This window comes from Salvelinus sp. IW2-2015, linkage group LG27 (assembly GCF_002910315.2).
Source record: "Salvelinus sp. IW2-2015 linkage group LG27, ASM291031v2, whole genome shotgun sequence".
NCBI classification, from domain to species: Eukaryota; Metazoa; Chordata; class Actinopteri; order Salmoniformes; family Salmonidae; genus Salvelinus; species Salvelinus sp. IW2-2015.
The window spans coordinates 38,682,096-38,705,639 of record NC_036867.1 but is presented as its reverse complement, the minus strand read 5'-3'; the positions used below and the strand labels follow the sequence as shown (position 1 = coordinate 38,705,639).

Sequence of the window (23,544 nt, the reverse complement as noted above, 5' to 3'; positions counted from 1 at the left end):
AGTTTTCTTAGTCATAGAGAGCCTTGATTCATTATGATGCTGATGCTGTATTGACGTGACATGCTCATTTGATGTGACGGTTTAGAGAACTCTCTGACGGCGCTTCAAACACTGGTTTTCAAGCTCCTGTACTTCATCCTTCACCCATACACGTGTCTCCTAGAGTTCCTACGGCAGACAGACATGTGAGTTAACCAGACCACACAGCACATCCATTTATCAAATATAACCCCATTAGGGAATATAAACTTTCTGAACGTGTGAAGTAGAGTGTCTCCCAATCTAACGCCGTGGTAAGTTCAGGGAGGATTGTGCTTACTTCTCCGTCGATTGACAGTCATGTCCGTTCTCTATGGTCTCCTCACGATGATCTTCTCCTCCTCAGGGAAGAGCATGTGCAGACCTGACTTCTCCCTGGGATCCTGATTGGTAAAAACGACTGTTCCAGCAGAGCACATTTGGTTCGATGGACGGGATGGCTCATTGACTGATTGGCTGACCTGAGGGAAGGGTGACATTTCCGTAGGTTTTGACACAACTAAAACTGTAGCTCAATAGTTCAAACACTAGCCCTCATCCCCTTGTGTCCTGTCCCCTGATCAATGTCCTTTAAGGGCCTTTGCATTTAACAGCGGAAATGAAGGAAAGAAGACAAGGAGGCATTGTAAGAGTATTAGGACACAGCCCAAACCAGATTCAGATAAGCGGCCTGTCAAAGGGGGCCTGTGGAAGGATCAGGACAGGTGTGGTAGAGGAGAACTTGACCTGGCAAATCAAGTCTTCCTCTCATCTACCATTTATCCTTTATTCATACAGGAGATCCCATTGAGATTCAATATCTCTGTTCTCCAAGGGAGATCTAAGCTATGACAGCAGCATATTAACTCATCATTTTAATGATTGTAACATGACACCAGGTCCTTTGAAGCCGTTAATAGTTGAGAACAGAAGGGAGGCTGAGGAGCAGTTATTCCCTTTGTCCAACGAGGTCTTTTGAGGGGAGAAGGGTGTGTGTGTGTGTGTGTGTGTGTATATATATACTACTGTTCAAAGGTTTGGGGTCACTTACAAATGTCCTTGTTTTTGAAAGAAAATAAACTTTTTGCCAATTAAAATAACATCAAATTGATCAGAAATAGTGTAGACATGGTTAATGTTGTAAATGACTACTGTAGCAGGAAACAGATTTATATAATATCTACATAGGCCCGTTATCAGCAACCATCACTCCTGTGTTCAAATGGCACGTTGTGTTAGCTAATCCAAGTTTATCATTTTGAAAGGCTAATTGATCATTAGATAACCCTTTTGCAATTATGTTAGCACAGCTGAAAACTGTTATTCTGATTAAAGAAGCAATAACACTGGTCTTCTTTAGGCTAGTTGAGTATCTGGAGCATCAGCATGTGGGTTCGATTACAGGCTCAAATGGCCAGAAACAAATGACTTTCTTCTGAAACTCGTCWGTCTATTCTTGTTCTGTGAAATGAAGGCTATTCCATACGAGAAATTGCCAAGAAKCTGAAGATCTCGTACAACGCTGTGTACTACTCCCTTCACAGAACAGTGCAAACTAGCTCTAACCAGTAGTGCATGCATGCATGAATACATACAGTGGCTTGCGAAAGTATTTTGTTGCCTTATAACCTGGAATTAAAATAGATTTTTGTTTCCCAGTCCCTGCCGATGAAAAACATCGGATGGTGTTCTCAAAGTGATGAGAYGTGTTGGGTTTGCGCCAGACATAGCGTTTTCCTTGATAGCCAAAAAGCTCAATTTTAGTGTCATCTGACCAGAGTACCTTCTTCCATATGTTTGGAGAGTCTCCCACATGCCTTTTGGCAAACATATTATATTTTTCTTTAAGCAATGGCTTTTTTCTGGCCACTCTTCCGTAAAGCCCAACTCTGTGGAGTGTATGGCTTAAAGTGGTCCAATGGACAGATACTCCAATCTCCGCTGTGGAGCTTTGCAGCTCCTTCAGGGTTATCTTTGGTCTCTTTGTTGCCTCTCTGATTAATGCACTCCTTGCCTGGTCTGTGAGTTTTGGTGGGRGGCCCTCTCTTGGCAGGTTTGTTGTGGTGCCATATTCTTTCCATTTTTTAATAATGGATTTAATGGTGCTCCGTGGGATGTTCAAAACCCATCCCTGATCTGTACTTCTCCACACCTTTGTCCCTGACCTGTTTGGAGAGCTCCTTGGTCTTCATAGTTCCACTTGTTTGGTGGTGCACCTTGCTTAGTGGTGTTGCAGACTCTGGGGCCTTTTAGAACAGGTGTATATATACTGATAATCATGTGACCCTTAGATTGCACACAGGTGGACTTTATTGAACTAATTATGTGACTTCTGAAGGTAATTGGTGGCACCAGATCTTATTTAGGGGCTTCATAGCAAACCGGGGGTGTATACATATGCACGCACCACTTTTCCGTTTTTATTTTTATTTTTTTAGACAAGCTATTTTTTCATTTCACTTCACTAATTTGGACTATTTTGTTTAAGTCCATTACATGAAATCCAAATAAAAAATCAATTTAAATTACAGGTTGTAATGAAACAAAATAGGAAAAACGCCAAGGTATTGCAAAAGTATTCACCCCGAATACTTTTGCAAGGCACTGTGCATAAGGGAGATAGTTCATGTTAGGCTACTCCGATCTTCAGTTTCTGAGAGGTTGGTGTAACAGTTTAAGTTTATTACGTCCCCTCGCCTCGACCCTGGCGCGAACTAGGGACCCTCTGCACACATCAACAACAGTCACCCACGAAGCGTCGTTACCCATCACTCCACAAAGGCCGCGGCCCTTGCAGYGCAAGGGGAACCACTACTTCAAGGTCTCAGAGCAAGTGACGTCACCGACTGAAAGGCTGCTAGCGCGCACCACCGCTACCTAGCTAGCCATTTCACATCGGTTACATTGGCTTGACAGACATTTCACAGAAACACCAGACACAGCTACTGTAAACCACACACAACTAACCATGACTAAGGGAGGGGGAGAAACTACAAACGGTGTCTGAAGGAAAGCCAYGGCCACATTCAGCAGGACACAACATTGGCCAACATTCAGATAGAAATGTATTATGTTAAACAAACATGTAGAATAAGGAATCATGTCAGCTCTATTCACTGCATTTCTATCTGCAACGTTTGCYTACTGAATGTGGCCTAGCCAGCAATGGGATTCCAAAACTACGATGAAAGAAAATCATATTTCTCTTTCAAAATAAAATAGTTGATTAAAAAAGGTGTGSGGGAGCGGGTTATATGGGAGGAGCGACTGTAGCTCTTACGAGAAACGGAGGAGGTCCTGTAACTACTGGCGGTCCAAATACTGTCATAATCCGAGTCCTCTGATAGGTCAGACCAGGGCTCGGTCCCTCTGGACAGGCTGCTACGGCAACCTATAGTGTCCACACTGGACCGGTCAACTGGCTCGGCCAGCACGTGGTTATGCATCAAATCAGTACCCTGCCATGCTGGAGGAGTGGATCAAACCATACGGAACGAGGAGGGGGGAGTGGATCAAACCATACGGAACGAGGAGGGGATCAAACCATAATAAAGCGGTGTGGTGGGGGCAAATAATTGTTGAGGTGGGTTGTGGAGAGAGGGATCCATAATAATAGGATAAATAATATACAGGTATATTAAAAAAATTAGGAGGGATGGTGGGGTTATGGATGAGGACAAAAATAATAAATATATATWTTTTWTTAAAGGGAGAGGACACAAAATAGACAAACCAAAAGGAGGAGGAACAGAGCGGAGAATAACAGAATGCAAAGGGGATGAGGGGAGAGAAAAGAAACAGGAGAGAACATAGTTAAAGAGAGAGGAGACAACACTGAACTATGAGTAGCAATAGACTAGACACTGACAGTTGAATCTAAACAGCTATACTCTAAAGAGCATTTATCCAGAACCTGTGAAGTCTTAGAACTAATCTGGACATGGTTCATGTTAGTACAAAAATAAAACAGGCTTCGGAGGAGAAGTCAAATGACACCAAAGACTAGTTGGTATTGGTTGAAGTATTGAGTCTCTGACAGGTTGTGTTTGCGGCGTAGTCTTACTTGAGTTGAGTGTCTGTCGTGTTTTGGCGCTGGTGCAGTAGGCCTCGATCACTTTCAGGATCTGGGCATCCTCCTCCAGAGCTGCAGTACTCTTCCTGGTAGCAAAGTCCTCATCTGAAGGTTTCCTCTCAGGCTTACGCTTAGGCAGCAGCTTCTTCATACTCTTAGGACTTTTACTCAGATCCTAGAGAGAGGGAGATAAAGAGGAAGAGAGAGGCTCTCTTAGAACCCTAGAGGTGGGCTTTTTATTGATAAAGGCATCATCTCTGAAAACTGTGCTGCTATTACTGTTTGGAACCTATTCCCTCTTAGACGAAAGGCCCAGGACCATACCTCTTTATAACAAGTGCTGCCGAGGGCTTGAGTGGGGGGCGCGGGGCGGAGGCAGCTGAGGCTCCAGGTTTGGGGGTGCTGGGGGGCTCGCCAGGGACCCACATGGGGGGGTTTGAGGGCCGTGGGAGGAGGGTGGGGTAGGGTGTGGTAGCAGGGCCCCCAGATACACCCCTACTCTCTGAGTGTCTGGTGGGGGTCAGGGGATGGGACGGAGCTGGGGGAGAGAGAAGAGTGAAGAAGTTTAAGACTGGTACAAAAAAAGAGAGCATATCATGGAATTAATGGGTCTTGCTGCGTTCATAACCAAGTGGGAAGGTGGTAATAACTACTAACTAGTGGGAAGGAGGGAGGTCGACCGATTAAAATCGGCATGGCCGATTAATTAGGGCCAATTTCAAGTTCATAAAATCGTTAAATATCGCCTTTTTTGGACGCGATTACATTGCAATCCACGAGGAAACTGCGTGGCAGGCTGACCACCTGTTACACGAACAAAGAGCGTAATTAATTTGCCAGAATTGTACATAATTATAACATAACATTGAAGGTTGTGCAATGTAACAGCAATATTTAGACTTCGGGTTGCCACCCGTTTGATAAAATAAGGAATGTTTCCGTATTTCAATGAAAGAATAAACGTTTTGTTTTCGAAATGATAGATTCCGGATTTGACCATTATTAAATGTCTAAGGCTCGTATTTCTGTGTGTTTATTATAATTAAGTCTATGATTTGATAGAGCAGTCTGACTGAGTGGTGGTAGGCAGCAGCAGGCTCGTAAGCAGACAGCACTTTACTGCGTTTGCGAGCAGCTCTTAACAATGCTTGAAGCACAGCGCTGTTTATGACTTCAAGCCTATCAACTCCTGAGATTAGGCTGGCAATATTAAAGTGCCTATAAAGAACATCCAATAGTCAAAGGTATATGAAATACAAATGGTATAGAGAGAAATAGTCAACGCGTCATAATTCCTATTAACTACAACCTAAAACTTCTTAACTGGGAATATTGAAGAACAGGGAATATTGAACCACCAGCTTTCATATGTTCATGTTCTGAGCAAGGAACTTTAAAAAGTTAGCTTTTTTTACATGGCACATATTGCACTTTTACTTTCTTCTCCAACACTGTTTTTGCATTAAACCARATTGAACATGTTTCATTATTTATTTGAGACTAAATAGATTWTATTTATGTATTATATTAAGTTCAAATAAAAAATGGTGCATTGTTCATTCAGTATTGTTGTAATTGTCATTATTATAAATATTTTTAAAAAATAATACAAATCGGTATTGGCGTTGAAAAATCATAATCGGTCGACCTCTAGTAATAACCAGTTGTAAATCCGAGTTGGATGCATTCAAGTGCTTTGAACTGCTTGGCTAACGGGAAAACAATCGGCTTCAACCAGAAATGAAAAGAACAGCTAGCTAGCARGTAAACAAATGATAGTGTTCAAAAACTATATTAAAAGATTATTTATAAAAAGCAATGTTTTATTGTTGCATTTAACTGCCGAAAATGCTGTTATAGAGGTATTTCCTCAGTATGTGACAACTAAGTTCAACATGTGGGAGAAGTCCGTGATGATAGACGAGTATCCCACTAGTGATTACCAGTTGGAGGGGCATTCAAATGGATCTTTCCCAGTGGTATGGTCATATTTACAAGATGTCATGAACGCAGCATTATCCTTCCCATTCATTTGGGATTTAAACCTACAAATATGCTAATCCATGTACCTGGATCTACACAAGAAAAATGTCAGACAAACYTTGATACCTGTCCCTTTAACTGACAGACTGGAGAGGTTGGGGGTGTTACCGTGTGGCAGGGGACAGACTGGGGCTTGGCGGTGGGTGTGGTCATGATCACGGAGGGGGCGTTTCTGATCTGAGTGTGTCTCGACAGKTGCTCCACCCACTCCTGCAAATCCTGCTGGTTGTTACACACCACCTGCATCCGCTCACACGTACTGCCTGTAATACACACACACAAAGTCTTGTTTAACTAACCTTGTAGGGACACAATTTATTCCCATTCAAAATCGTATTTTACCTAACATCAACCTTAACCCCCTAGCATTTTTCCTTCGGGTCCCCACAAGTATAGTTAAACATGTCCACACCCGCACACACAGACATTACCCTTAATTTGAGCTGTTTAAACTCCACTAGTAAACAAACTGTAAACATACCTGATATTTCGAAAGCGTTTTTGACCATCTCACAATCTTCTATCATTGAGATAAGCATTCCTGTCAATGGCAGCTTACCCTTTAAAACAAATCAACGACAAAGAGTTACAGAAACCTTTAGTGTTTACATACTTAAGGGCACTATAAAATCCGTTAGATTTTTGCCTGATTCCGTTACTTCAGTTTTTCCTACTCAAAATTTAACTTTTTTTTTGTTGAAAAAAACAACAACAAACATGATGTTCTAAGTCCATAACAATGCTTAAACCACATCAGGAGACCACTTGAGGTCTGGGGAAAAAATCTAAGAAATTTAGATTTTTGGGTGTAATTACCCTTTAACTGCTCACTAGCCAGAGAGTTGTTTGGTTAGGATGTTTCTGTAGCACTCATGTGATTGCGAAGTTTGCAAAACAAATGSCCACTGGATTGATGCAAATAATCATGATATCATTCTGCCAGGTAGGCAGGCATATGTTACWTTGTAGTTAAATGGTACAATAGGCAAAAATCCCTCCACTATTTCTTTTCTGGTTGCTAAAATTCCAATAGTTTGCTTAATTTCAGTTTGTGTGCCAAAACAAGCATGTGTAGAGAATCATTGTACCATCTAAACCGCTGTGAAATATTTTCTATAAGAAAAATATTGTATTTTCAGCTGTTTGAAGCTGGTGCACAAAAGTAAAAGACAAAACAAAACTTAAGAACGGGAAGCATAGAAATAGCGCACATAAACAGATATACGCATCTTAGACAACTTTCAATGAGATAGAATGTGAGTTATATGATCTGTCCATGTGAATTTGGTTGGTCATGCAAAAAGTCACATATTGGCAGCTTTAACATTTAATTGAGAAGGTTTTTTGGAAAGCATAATGCGCTAACGACTACAAGAGTGGTAGACAACGCGCGGCACAACAGACAGGGCATTCCTGTGCCGTTGCCCCTTCAGAAAGTTGAAGGAAAATATGATGCGTCACTGATGCATTTTATTTATGTCATGATAATTTTGGGCGAATTAAGGACTTTTCTAAAAAGTTCAAACCATTTAGTTGATTTCCTACTGAGTTCAATAAATGTTTGAATATTGTTGAATTACGTTTTAACGTCTCGATTCCAGGACTACGTCATGTTCTCTACAAAGCAGATTCTATTTTAGGGCCCTAAATACTAACAAAGGACAGAGCGAGAGCGAGATCCTGACCTGGTAGATGAATCCACTCATTCTGGAGCTGGCAGACAGCAGTAGGAGAACATTTGGGAACAGCAGGAGGTAGCGTTCACTCTTCTCCTAAAGAAGACAAACACACACTGTTAAGACGTTCCTGGGTGTAGATTTTAGATGCGCGTCTTACCTCTGATCCGTGTGTGTGGCAGAGTGTGTGTGACATGTACAGGACAGGGCCCAGGGTTCTGATGTCATCTCCCTCCCAGCGTCTGATCGTCTCAGTTAGAATCTGCAGCTCCAGCTCCTTACGTTTCCTCACCTCCTGACACTGAGCCTGAAGCCATGGAGACAAACACACACAAATAAAAGGAAGATGTTTTAAAGTATTGAATCCCAGTCAATGTGAGACAGCGCACACGGAAGATCCAGGCTGCATAGAAGCCCAAGCCAGGGCACCAAGCCACAGAACAGCAGAGCCAAACCGTGGAGCTCAGAGCCAGGCTAAAGCTTTTCCCTCAGCCCAGGATTAGCAACACTGCACACAACAAGACAGAGACTATTTAACATGTCAATTTAACCCTGAATAATACTGGATTCCATATACACTAGTGCTCAAAAGTTTGGGGTCACTTAGAAATGTCCTTGTTTTTGAAAGAAAAGCTAATTTTTTGTCCATTAAAATAACAAAATTGATCAGAAATACAGTGCAGACATTGTTAATGTTGTAAATGACTATTGTAGCTGGAAACAGCTGATTTTTAATGGAATATCTACATAGGCGTACAGAGGCCCATTATCAGCAACCATCACTCCTGTGTTCCAATGGCACATTGTGTTAGCTAATCCAAGTATATCATTTTAAAAAGGCTAATTGATCATTAGAAAACTGTCCTTTAGACTAGTTGAGTATCTGGAGCATCAACATTTGTGGGATCGAGTACAGGCTCAAAAATGGCCAGAAACAAAGAACTTTCTTCTGAAACTTGTCAGTCTATTCTGGCAGCTTCATTAAATAGTACCCGCAAAACACTAGTCTCAACGTCAACAGTGAAYAGGCGACTCCGGGATGRTGGTCTTCTAGGCAGAGTCGCAAAGAAAAAGGCATATCTCAGTCTAGCTAATAAAAATAAAAGATTAAGATGGGCAAAACCACACAGACACTGGACAGAGGAACTCTGCCTAGAAGACCAGCATCCCGGAGTCGCCTGTTCACATTGAGACGGGTGTTTTGCGGGTAACTATTTAATGAAGCTGCCAGTTGATGACATGTTTGAGAAACAGACGCCTCACTAGACACTAATGTACTTGCCCTCTTGCTCAGTTGTGCACCAGGGCCTCCCACTCCTCTTTCTATTCTGGTTAGAGCCAGTTTGCGCTGTTCTGTGAAGGGAGTAGTACACAGCGTTGTACGAGAACTTCAGTTTCTTGGCAATTTCTCACATGGAATAGCCTTCATTTCTCAGAACAAAAATAGACTGACGAGTTCCAGAAGAAAGCTCTTTGTTTCTGGACATTTTGAGCCTGTAATCGAACCCACAAATGCTGATGCTCCAGATACTCAACTAGTCTAAAGAAGGACAGTTTTATTGCTTCTTTAATCAAAACAGTTTTCAGCTGTGCTAACATAATTGCAAAAGGGTTTTCTAAATGAGCAATTAGCCTTTCAAAATGATAAACTTGGATTAGCTAACACAACGTGCCATTGGAACACAGGAGTGATGGTTGCTGATAATGGACCTCTGTACGCCTATGTAGATATTCCATAACAACGTATGTATTGATTTTTTTTATTTTTATTAAAAAATGTTTKCAGCTACAATAGTAATTTACACATTAACAATGTCTCCACTGCATTTCTGATCAATTTGATGTTATTTTATAAATGACAAAGTGACCCCAAACTTTTGAACGGTAGTGTACATCATCAACAAGGGACATGTAAATGTAACCCTTCAACACTGCATAAGTCATTAAACGGAGACAGGGACGGTATATGTCCGACTTACAGAGAGGCTTTTGAAGGAGGTGAAACACTTCTGGATGTCTGGTCGATCAGGATGATGCTCCTGATGAAGAAGAGGGGGACGTTTGATTCATCAGAAGATCACAGGTCTAACACAGTCAATATAGTCTACACAACAAAAAGCAACCAMTCACAGGCAAATGACATTTATCCATACTACATAGAGACAAAAACACAGATCAATGGGACTAAAAACAAACAAAAAGATAACTAACGTAAAATATACTGTTCGTGAAATGTATAAGTTGGAAGTAGACGCCTAAGTGTTGTTCATTAGTTTACTCCAATTAGGGGAGGGGTGGTAAGGTTAGGGGTAAATATATATACAGTACCAGTCAAAAGTTTGGACACCAACTTATTCCAGGGTTTCTTTATTTTTTCTATTTTCTACAWTGTAGAATAATAGTGAAGACKTCAAAAGTATGAAATAACACATATGGAATCCTGTAGTAACCAAATAGTGTTAAACAAATGTAAATATTTTATATTTCAGATTCTTCAAAGTAGCCACCCAGTGCCTTGATGACAGCTTTGCACACTCTTGGTATTCTCTCAAACAGCTTCATGAGGTAGTCACCTGGAATGCATTTCAATTAACAGGTGTGCCTTGTTAAAGGTTAATTTGTAGAATTTCTTTCCTTCTTAATGCGTTTGAGCCAATCAGTTGTGTTGTGACAAGGTAGAGGTGGTATACAGAAGATAACCCTATTTGGTAAAAGACCAAGTCCATATTATGGCAAGAACAGCTTAAATAAGCAAAGAGAAACGACAGTCCATCATTACCTGCAGACATGAAGGTCAGTCAATSCAGAACATTTCAAGAACTTTGAAAGATTCTTCAAGTGCAGTCACAAAAATCATCAAGCGCTATGATATAACTGGCTCTCATGAGGACCGCCACAGGAAAGGAAGACCCAGCCCTACATCTGCTGCAGAGGATGTTCATTAGAGTTACCAGCCTCGGAAATTGCAGCCCAAATAAATGCTTCAGAGTTCAAGTAACAGACACATCTCAACATCAACTGTTACGAGGACACTGCGTTAATCAGGCCATGGTCGAATTGCTGCAAAGAAACCACTACTAAAGGACACCAATAAAAAGGAGACTTGCTTGGGACAAGAAACACGAGCAATGGACATTAGACCAGTGGAAATCTGTGCTTTGGTCTGATGAGTCCAAATTCTGTCTGCAACCGCCATGTCTTTGTGAGATGCAGAGTAGGTGAACGGATGATCTCCGCACGTGTGGTTCCCACCTTGAAGCATGGAGGTGGTGGTGCGATGGTGCTTTGCTGGTGACACTGTCTGTGATTTATTTAGAATTCAAGGCACACTTAACCAGCATGGCTACCACAGGATTCTGCAGCGATACGCCATCCCATCTGGTCTTTCGCTTAGTGGGACTCTCACTTGTGTTTCAACAATGACCCGAAACACACCTCCACACAATTGAGATTGTTTGGGATGAGTTGGACAGCTGAGTGAAGGAAAAGCAGCCAACAAATGCTCAGCATATGTGGGAACTTTTTCAAGTCTGTGGGAAAAGCATTCCAGGTGACTCATGAAGCTGGTTGAGAGAATGCCAACAGTGTACAAAGCGGTCATTAAGGCAAAGGGTGGCTACTTTGAAGAATCTCAAATATAAAATAGATTTTGATTTGTTTAACACTTTTTTGGTTACTACATGATTCCATAATGGGTTATTTAATAGTTTTGATGTCTTCACTATATTCTTACATTGTAGAAAATTAGTAAAAAAATAAAGAAAAACCCTGGAATGAGTGTTTCCAACTTTGACTGGTACTGTATATTTACAAAATATATATATGGGAGATTGGATATGATGCAGAACATTTCCACGACGGAAGCTACAATCTGTCTGTAATATTATTATATTTTTTTTTTTTTAAATAACCCGACTGTCTTCCTACCTCCATGGTGCTCCTCCATTCCTTCATTAGTGTAGGGTATTTGTCCAGCCTCATGAAGGTTACTGAGACCATGTGAGGAGGTCAGGATACCTGACGACTGGCTCCCTTCCCCTCATAATCCCCCAGCTCCCACTGACACACAGCCCATACTGAACTCCCCCAGCTCCTCACTGAACACACAGCAACATACTAAACTCCCAGGCTTCTCACTGAAACAGACATCCCGTCGACACACAGCGAATACTGAACTCCCCCAGCTCCTCACTGAAAACGACAGCGACATACTGAACTCCCAGTTCCTCACTGAAACCACACAGCGACTATCTGACTCCCCCAGCTCCTCACTGGAAACCAAGCGACCGACTCCCAGCTCATGAAAGGTAACTCCCAGCTCCTCACGTGAACAGTGACATTACTGAACTCCCCCAGCTTCCTCACTGAAACACACAGCGACATACTAAACTCCCCCAGCAGACTACTGAAACACTACAGCGACATACTAGAACTCCCCCCAGCTCCTACTGAAACACACAGCGACATCTGAACCTTTCCACCCAGCGACATATCTGAAACACACAGCCGACATACTGAAACCCCAGCGCTCTCACTGAAACACACTAGCCGACATACTAACTCGCCCGCATACGACCCAGATACTGTAACTCGCCACCTGACACACACAGCAACATATCTAAAACTCCCCCAGCGACATACTGCAAACACACAGCAACATACTAAACTCCCCCAGCGACATACTGAAACACACAGCAACATACTAAACTCCCCCAGCTCCTCACTGAAACACACTGAACTCCCCCAGCTCCTCACTGAAACACACAGCGACATACTAAACTCCCCAGCTCCTCACTGAAACACACAAAATACTTCGCAGATATTGTAACTGAAAATAGTCCACTATCATTTTGACAGTCAACCCGGTGTCATAAAATCACACGATGGATTTGGTTACACACACACACATTTACCTGATGTGCACACACACTTACCTGTGTTCTGTGAGGACGTTGACAGCTGAGGGGTGGTTGGAGCAGTAGGCCATGTAGAGAGCCTTCATCTGGGGCAGCAGGTTGAGGAAGAAGCCCCCTACTCTCTGCTGGCTCTCTGGAAGCCTACACACACACAATGTGCTCACCACCACAGCACTACCAGAGTCTACCAGTAGGTGTCAGTGTGACCTGTATAAACAGCATGTTGATGTACTCATATATGAGGAATAGTGCTCCCTCCCACACAGCGGGTTTTAAGGTGTGGCTTTAGATCCTATTGGCAGACAGGATGTGGTCTATTTCAGAGTTGATTCATATTTTAAGCTTGCGTGAAGATTATGGGCACTCGTTTGGTACATCCATGTATTGATGAGATACATTTGGTCAATGCTGGACTGATCATATGGTGTGTGTGTGTGTGGGTTCGGGGACTCACCTGGTACATTCCTCGTAGGACTGAACCAACATCAGCTGGAAGGTAGAGATGTCCTCCAGATTCCCCAGGATGTGACTGATGTCTGCACGGCTCAACCTGGAGACAGAGGGAGACGGTGTGGGGAAAGCTGGAGCGATATGGTTGACTAAAAGACGGGGGGGGGGGGGGGTACAGTAAGGTTCATAGTATGCTCAAATCAGGCCCTCATACACACACAACAACCCTGACAAATACACACACAACCATGTGAACACAAACACACTCACTTGTCTGTGGGTTGCAGTGAGTGCAGGTATGAGGTCAGTAGGCTTTGGAGCTCCTTGGAATACTCGGTCTCGGTCTCTAGAATGTTCTGGAGCACCTGGATAGAGAGAGACAGAACAGGGGGGTTAGGAGAGGATGTTGATGGATAGACACAGGCAGGCAAGCGGACAGACAGACATTGAACTCAGACACCCCCACTGAGGAGACCCACCCTCTCTCCTCCTAACCTACTTTATTTTCTTTTGTCTTTAAGTTTCATACGAGGAGCCCATTAGACAGAGAAACCAGAGGACAGAAATAAACTGCTATCCTTTTTTCATCAAATACTGACCTCTTCAGTCCATGTCATCACTGGTTCAGAGCAGGCTTTAGGAAGGATGCAGAGATGGATGGAGGGTTTAAGTTGGCTTTAACCCATCTAACATCCACTAATGGCGGACAGCCAGGTAGCTTTTAACTCCCGATGTTGTAGGGCTCATATTTCAACTCTCAAACTCATTTGGATCTTGTAACACAGGATAACTTAACATTGTGATGAGGTTACCTTCAAGTCTTCATAAAGACTAGTACTGAACTATTCACTTCTTTCCCCATATCATAATGTATTGATTTGTATCAGATTGCTCCATGTGGATCTTAACGTATTATTGTCCACTGGGACAACACAGATACTCTCCTCAGATCTCCTGCCATCTCCTCAGATATACTCTCCTCTCCTGAGAGTGTCTGTGTCTTGTCCTGAGTAGTTGATATCTCCCTCCCTCAGCACCAAAATAAACAAACAGAGGGCCTCCCAGGATGCTTTTCAATGTGCTCCCATCACCGTCACAGCAGCAGAACACCCAGTCCCTGTGAACTATCACTGACCCAGACATCAAAACACACACACACCATAGTTACAGTGTGCTACCACTAGATAGAAACAGAGCAGCTAGTCATAGGGCCTTGAGGCACAGCTGGCCCAGCAACCAGTCAGACGGAAGAAACAACCTACATTACTGCACACGAACACACGGCAGGCAAAAGCCTACATTCTAAAACCCTCGTGGTATTTCAGATCTCACTGCAGTAGGTGGTGTAGGTTCTCACCAGGTTATAGTAGGTCTTGCTGACAGCTGGTGTGTCAAAGCCTTTCACAGGGTTTTTGAGGGTGCCAGACTTAGGAGACACTGGTTTGTCTGTGTGGTAGAGAGAGAGAGAGAGAGGAGAGAAGAACGTGTAGAGTAGAAGTAGGACAGAGAGTAGGACAGAAACATGAAGTCATTCATTTTATAATAGAGTTTAAAGCAATGTTATCCGGCAGGGAAAGATGCTGGCTTCATTTAGCTCACGACCAGACCAGAGGCTTTCTATGCACTACAGAGAAATGGGGACACATTCATGTTGCGGTGTTTTAGTAGCTAACCCTTGGGGCAGAGATAGCATACAGAATGGAGAGAAAACAACATGACACATAGCAAAGGAACAAAAACTGTAGCTCGCTCTCTGCAGCCAGAGGGCATGTTCATGTGTGACTGATTGGATACAGAAAGGGGGTGGGTTACCACTGTGAGCTTATAGAGAAATGCCAATTAGTTTGATACATAGTTCATCATGTGTAGGTAGGTAGTAGGCCAACAGAGGGCAGCACTGGGAGCTGTTTGGTGTGTTTGGGGAAGTCCCACCCACAGGCTAAGCTAAGGAATGTCCTGTCTTTGTTTAACCACGCAGTTTCCTTCCTCTCCGTTATAATGCACAATAGCTACATTAATAGTGCACAACAGCTGTGCACAAAGACAGTTTATACATCTACTATACATGATCTGATAGAACACTTAGTGTTGCAGATAGAAATATAGTGTATAGAACAAACTCAGAGCTCTACTCTGCATTACATTTCTATCTGTAATGCTTTGCACATTGCAGTCCATTGAATAGGCTGGAGTAGAGGCATGTCTTGGTGAGCTTAGTATTGGCAACACGTTCCTTCACTCTGTAATTCCTCTTTTAAAAGATGCACTATGCAGAAATTGCTCCGCTATTTCCTGGTTTCTCAAATTCTAATAGTTCTCCTAATTTCAGTTTATGCGACAAAACAAGCACGTATAGTGTAGAGAATCAATATTGTATTTTTGGCTCTTTGAAGCTGGTGTACAAAAACGAAAGTAGAAGACGCAAAAACGAAACTTAAGAACAAGAAGCATAGAAATAGTGCACATAGAACATATCTACCACTTAGACTTGCTTCAGTGCGAATGACTGATCTATAAATAACATTTCTATGTGAATTTGGTTTGGACACCCAAAAAGTTACATATTGCAGCTTTAAATCATTCTCTTCATGATCACTCTCTTTGGCCAGCAGCATACCACCATATATTGCTGTGAATACGTATGTGTTCTCAGTCAACTTACCTGGTAAAATAAATAAATCATGTTATTACAGCTCTAGCAGCCGGGGGAAATGCTGACTGCATGAAATGGGTATTTGATGTATAGCCATTAAAAACAGCAGAGGATATTCCCTAGAGAGCCACATTAAATACGGTGTGTAAATCACACCAGCTATCAACAGCCTGCTTCAGCTGCATGATTCAGAGGTACAGCTATAGGGGGGACCACTATCAGATATCAACACAGGAGATATTTCCTTGAGTGTTATACAGTTGTAATAGAGCTGCTATAGATGATTATAAAGTTGTTATAGAGATGCATAAGCCTAATGTTTATACTCGCCAATACAAACTATGATCCCTACTTAATATTCAATCRAAGCCGCCCAATCACRSACACCCACCGCTGRCTTTGACCTCCTTGACATAGTTGCTAGGGAACCAGCCCTTGTTGCCGTTGAACGAGCCCTCCCACCAGCCGCCGTCTTCCTGGCGRGACACACTGATCATGTCACCCTTGTTGAAGGACAGCTCGTCTTCATTGGTCTGCTGGAAGGTGAATTTGGCCTTCACCAGTACCCGCTGCCCACCGCTCTCCGACATGTCCTAGTGGGGAGGAAAGAGGGAGCGATGGAGGAAGGGAAAGAACAGAGGAACAGGCGAGAAATTAAGAGGGAGAGAAAAAAAAGAAGAGATTGAGAAAGTAAGGATGGAGCAAAAACAACCCCAAGCTGCAGGTGAGAACCACCTCAAGGGCCAAATGGTTCCTTCTAGTTCTGTTGGTTTCTGTGGTTCTGTTGGGTTCTATGTGGTTGTGTGACTCACCAGGCTGCGGTACTGGTTGTGGAGGAGCTTGGAGGAGCGTCCGCGGGGAGACTGAGTGTTCAGAGAGTCAAACGACTTGATCCGTAACGAGGACGAGTGATGCGCACACACAGAGTCACTGCCCACTCCTATGTCTGTGGAGGAGAGAGAGATGGATGAGGACACACACATTAGCCTCGGCGGGGCCGTCAACAACCGGATGATCCGGTTCTCAGGGGAAATGGAAGAGAGCCTGTGACGCGACTTCCGCTTTCGGACGTTAACAAGGCGTCACTCCATCTTAACTCCTCCCCCACATTTACTGGATTGGTTGAAGAGCGCAGAAGAGAACCTCCCCCTGACAGAATGTGGGGGATCTAGTTTCAGGAGTTTATTTTACACCTGCTACTTTAGGTTCAACACACATTAATGTGAGTGAAGAACACAACTCAACATGCTGCAACATGCACCCAGCATTCTACACTGAAACACACACAGGCCTAATAACACACAACGCCCACTCTGATATCTAGACTAGAGGTTACATGTGGGACTTCACAGGTATGGATTTGCATAGAAAACAGGAAACCTTTCATGAATCACCCCAGACACACTTCTGTCTTTGTCCACTTACCCTCGGTGGCTTTGGCCAGTGCCACCAGAGAGTTGAGCACCTTGGTGAAGTTCAGTCCCTGGAGAAGGTCATTGACCTCAAATGGCTGAGAAGAGGAGGGAGAGGAGAGATATCCTTTAYCTTTTCAATYCTTGTTTAAAATAAAACATCTATATAACTGACTGAAGACAAACAAAACTGTTTCATAACATTGCAACGGCGTAAAGGTCATATTTCCTCTGGTTCTGGTGATGAAAACCTGACACAGGAACTTCCAGACATTCCCATAGTAGTGATTGTCGGTAAAGATATTTCTCACAGTAAGGAGGCCTAGAGAATATCACAGAGTTAAAACTACTACTGATTGACACAGGCAGCAGACCTCAGCCATAATCTACCCAAGCATTACTGAGACGGTGTACAGACGCTGGGATTTAGACAGCGCAGTGCATCGTACCACAGACAACCACAGGAAGGAAGCCCCAGGGCTATCCTATTCTCCCTCTCCTTGTTCTCAGTCCAGACAGGTCAGGATCGTGACTGTCATGTTGAGATCCACCCTCTGTCTAGCTGTGGATCAACCACTAATACACTCATGACACTTCATGCTGTATTATTCTCAAAATAATTGCTACCTGCGATGTTGGCCATTTAATATTTGAACTTTAGGACAGGAGTGCCAACATTAAGTCTGGCAGCACACATCTGACCCTATTCAGTGTATTCCTCCTTCAAGTCTTCAAGTTTTACATCTCATTTGGCCTGGGTGTCTCTAAACTATATGTTGTTAGAGTTCATTAAATGACTATTAGATAGACACAGCCAACATGACACGCTATGAGTGCCCTGGCCTGGCAGGATATGGTGTGACTGTATTTATCAGATTACTACCTAATTCTGTAGTACAAATACAGGATTTCATCAGGCTTCCTAAAGGTGACTAAGTGTACCAGGTGACTGGGCCACAGCGGGAGATGTACTAACGCAGGCCAACACCCCAGTTTACTTACTGCTATTCTATTGTATTCAGCAAGATTTAGCATGGCAGTAAGTGTAGTAGCTCTACTTCCTTGTCAGAGTATTAGGTCATTTTCATAGCTGAGTGGTAATTCAGTAGTGGCATTGGTTTCCTCAGCCCTACATGCTGCTTCTGCTCTGAGGGCAATATTCAGCCAGTTTGGTCCAGCACACTTATTGCTAAGCACCCACACAGTCCCACCCTCTACCCACCCCTGCCCCCTTAGTCTGGACACACACACCCACACCCACCCTCACTCCTACCCTTTAACCACCCAGGGCCAGTCTGGGGGATTAGCAGCAGTCTGAGCCGTCTCTAATCTCTGCCTCATCACGTTCACTAACACACACACACACCCCCCTAACCCCTTCCTAATCGCCCCTTACTCCCTAATCCTATACACACACACTTCTGAATGACCTCTTCTTGATCTGACACAAAACTACATGGATGTATTAAGCAATATAGTGGATGGACCCAACGTGGTATCTAGAGTGAAGAGATCTATTACGAATGAATGTCTATAAGGTAGAGGTTGTTTTGGGACAATAATCTACCATGGCCATCATGACAGCTTATTGCTCCTTCACACTACAGTGTATGTCCATGTCTGGTATTTTTGGAATTTAGCCTTGCGACCTAATCGACCTCGTTGGAAAATCCATTGGTTGGGTTGACATTCTCAACCAGCACCACCTCTTGCATAAACTGTATTGATTCAGTTAGGCATGACTGACGACAGGACAGGACCAGACAGAGACAGAGACAGACAGGACCTGACAGACAGACCTGAGTTGGGTGCTAAAGGCCATACTAGTTACTATTGCTGCAGCCCAGCCTCAACACTGCAGTGAGCAGCCATGATATATAACTGTCCAGCAGCTCTCACTCATGGTAGTTATGAGTCACAGGCCAATATCCACACTAGCATAGCACTTGGATGCATGCCAATACACTGCTTCATTCTCAGTGGTATCATGTGAACACTGGAACAGAGTGGTCACAGTCTTTCCATAAGGCCTGGTCTTGAAGCAGTCAGTAACAGGGTCGAGTTGAGACAAGGCATTCACAAGAACTAGGCCACGGTATAGCAAGTAGTTTACTACAAGGTGTACAAATGTATATTTTCGGGAGTAGTGGACTGTCTAAGTTCCCAGATGGATTTTAAAATCAGGAGGCTGTTCAGATCACACCTTTGTTTACCTGCCATGTCTCACAATCTCTCAGAAGTTTGAGGCAAATCTTGTTTCCATGACAAATAGAAAATTGTGTGATAGCTGCACAGTATTCCAAGAGATGCCATTTGTGCTTTAAAAACAGAATTCCAACAACTCAGGTTTCACACAGTAGAAATATAATAATTATTCATTTGAAAGTGTTTTGTAATGTTGAAATAGGGTTAATGGTATTGACTGACTGAAATATGGCTCTCAGCCTTGGCTACTCATGACAGTAGATGTGCTCACAGTTAAATTCCCTTGTTCTGCATATTGACAGAATAACAATTTGTTGTTGAATTAAAAAGGACAATATCACTAATTTACAACTTGATGTTAGATGGTTCCTCACCATGAAAATAGTCTATAGGCCAGGAGAAACTATAATCCATGGTGCAGTTCTTTACACAGCCATTACAAACTTCAGCTAAATTGTGAGCATGTTTTTATTAGATTGTTATGGCCAAATCGCCTTTAAGTAACATCAAACCAAATATGGAGTTGGTTTGCCCCCATCGCTTTTTAGCTAACGGTGGCTAATGTCAGTTGAAGTTTGTAATGGCTGTGTAAAGAACTGAAACATGGACTGCAGTTTCTCCCTGCCCATAGATTATTTTCAGGATGAGGAACCATCTAACATAAAGTTGTAAAATCGTGAACTTCTCAGTTAAACGGCCAAATCATGGTGACCAAATCATTCTACCCTAACGTTACACATTGAGTAGGATAGTATTCGTTTGGAATATTGTTACACTATGTTAGAATTACAAATGAAAACCCAGACTAGTATCCAAAGGGCGACGGGCTGCAACTGTAGTATTTCTGCTTGTAGGCTAGTAAAACAACTGGGCTGTGCTAACGCCCCATGGGGCAGCCTCACGTGTTGATCAAATTAAATGTTGATATAGTGTTTTCAGTCATGTTTAGAGCGCGTTGTATTGTTGATATTTGCCACAAAGTTACAGAGCAGGAAATGACGTGTATGTATATTCCACGGTGAAAACCAGAACCCTCAGAGCAGCAGGCAGGTTAAATTACTCACCTCCACTCGGAAGGACCCGCAGCCTTTCAGAAACTCCTTTATATTGCTCTGGAACTCACTATCATTCCTTGGTTCTTGGAAGATCTGTGTGGAAGGAAGTTAAACGTTTTTTGAAGTAAACCCCCGAGCCGTACGTGCAGGCATACGGCCGTCCGTAGGTAACCTGTTTCGTTCTCGGTTATGCAAAAGACGGTACAGATCCACGATTTCAGTGTGAAACTAAAATCTCCAATCTGTGTTTCTTAAAGACCTCTCAATCTCCAATCGGGAAATTGGATTAGTAGGAGAGGAAATGACGTGGTATGTATATTCTACGGTGAAAACCAGAACCCTGCGGCTACACCTTTTGGTGCCTACCTGTGCAAACAGAACCCTCCGCGACTATATCAGTAGTGGCAATCACATGCTTCATAACCTTTAATAACCTAACAATTTCTCTCCTTATTAGGCCTATCGTCAATTGGCTATTATTTAGAAGTCCCCGACCCTGTTGTTGTTGTAGTTATGCTGTTAACTTTTCCCAATTGTGCATAAATTGCAAGTGCACAAGGGCAGGTACATTATTGCTCTGTGGGTGTGTGACAGAAATGACGTTTTTTCCCCCTCAGTTAAAATGTCAAGGCAACAAATAAACACGATTTCTTCTTCTCATAACAAAAAAAGCTACCAAAATGTTTGTTTGTAATTAATTAGTCTTTATACAGTGGTGTAAAGTACTTAAGTGAAAATACTTTAATGTACTACTTAGTCATTTTTGGGGGTATCTGTACTTTACTATTTATATTTTGGACAACTTTTACTTTTACCCCTCTATATTCCTAAATAAAAGAATGTACTTTTTACTRCATACATTTTCCCTGACACCCAAATGTACTCGTTACATTTTGAATGCTTAGCAGGACAGGAAACTGGTTCAATTCACACACTCATCAAGAGAAAATCCCATGTRATCCCTACTGCATCTGATCTGATGGACTCACTAAACACAAATGCTTCGTTTGTAAATTATGTATGAATGTTGGAGTGTGCCCCTGGCTATCTGTAAAAAATAATAAAAAATCGTGCTGTCGTTTGCTTAATGTAAGGAATTTCAAATAATGTATCATTTTACTTTTGATACTTATGTATATTTTAGCAATTACATTTCCTTTTGATAATTATATTTAAAAACAAATACTTTTTGACTTTTACTCAAGTTGTATTTTACTGAGTGACTTTCACTTTTAATTGAGTAATTTTCTATTAACGTAACTTTACTTTTACTCAAGTATGAAAATTGGGTAKATTTCCCACCACTGTCTTTATATAATGTATTGTCGGTATCCCCCTGAATGTTGTTTGTAATGTTTGTATACTCTGTTTTTCTATATTGTATATTTTGAATAGCTTTACAACAAAAATACAAAAAAGTAAAGCCCATAGGGTCTCCCGAGTGGCGCAGCGGTCTAAGGCACTGCATCTCAGTGCTAGAGGCGTCACTATAGGCCCTGGCCGTGATTGGGAGTCCCATAGGGCGGCGCACAATTGCCAGCGTCGTCCGGGTTAGGCCGTCATTGTACATAATAATTTGTTCTTAACTGACTTGCCTAGTTAAAAAAAAAAAAAAATCCCTAATACAATGGTGTTTCCATAAGCCTTAAATGAGAGTTTCACTGAATAATTGGGAGAGTCCCATCACTAGGCTAATGCGTTTCCCAATGTTACAATGTAAGCCTATGTAAGTGGTCTACTCTGATGGATAAATAATATTAAAACACAGTGTTCCTTTAAAAGAGAGGGGGAGGGGTCTTCCTCTGAGTGAAATTGAAATTGCAGTCAATGGCGGCCCACTGAATCTATTTGTAGTGTACCCCATTATAGCAGTTGATCCGAACCAAAAACACCCGTTTATTATAMCAACATTTTTGGGTGGAATAAAAATAAACGCAGTGGCCAAATGTGCATACTTAATCCGAAAATCAAACATGTTCTTTTTTAAAAAGCGTCTGTTTTCAATCTAGAAAAAAATAATGGGACTTTAATYCCATGTGTAGCCAATGTGAATACAATTGCGTTATTACTCACTTAATAGGTTATATTGGGAATAAAGGGAATAGGCATCTCATTGTCAATGCAAACTAGTGCTGAAGTGAGACACACGGACATCTGTCCAGCAATTCCACTCTACTCCGCACAATAACCCCTCTGTTAATGATCTAAACTAGGATCGGTTTGAGATCTACAACAACAAAGACATACTAATACAATGTTTAATTCTTCAAGTTCCACATAATAGTTGTCTAAGGCAGAGGTGGGACATCCAGGCAATAAGATATGACCTTACTTTCTCAACAGAACCAGGGCGCAATCGCTCCACCAGCTTGCACAGGACAACCCCATCTTTGAGAGAAGACTGCAGGAATCCTTCAGGGTCAGAAATTGTCTTTTTCGGTGACTCCAAGACCCCCAACGTTATCAGCCACGTTACCGTCTGTTCCGCCGAATTCATGGCTATTATTACAATAACATCCACTCTATCCTATCKTGGGATGTTTTGCTAGAAGAGAACGATGTAATTGGAGAATAATAGCCTATTCAGAATAAAAARATATCCTAACGGATAAAGATAACATGACTGCGTTTTGGAGAGGTTGACGGACAGCTGCTTTCGTCCTTTAAGTTGTAGCTCGTCTATTGGCTTCGTTTCCCAGTCTTTTACGCCTGGTAAACTGTCAACTGCCCCCCTCTCTCTCGTTATTCCCCCAACCTGTGTCGCCTGCTGCTGCCGCGAATTGCTACAACAGAGAATGACATCACAAAGATGTAAAACTATAACTGCTTTTAGAGACTGTCCCCCTGTTGGCGGTTTAARATTTTACTCTTAATTATTTGCATAAGTTTACATGAGTTAGCTGGGCCTACATCAACTATTAAAGGTTGCTGTAATAATAGCTCCTTATAATACAATCCATGATATTAGATTTCAGAGTGGGCTACTGCATTTTAACGCTCAAATGATTGTATTTACTTATTCAATCGGTATTAAACTGTGTGTT

The 23,544-nt window shown here is 42.4% G+C and overlaps 1 pseudogene; it reads right to left on the bottom strand.

The window, feature by feature from the left end:
* Window positions 1-616: 616 nt before the first annotated feature.
* Window positions 617-23,536, bottom strand: LOC111953542 (rho guanine nucleotide exchange factor 7-like; annotated as a pseudogene).
* Between the last annotated feature and the right edge of the window lie 8 nt (window positions 23,537-23,544).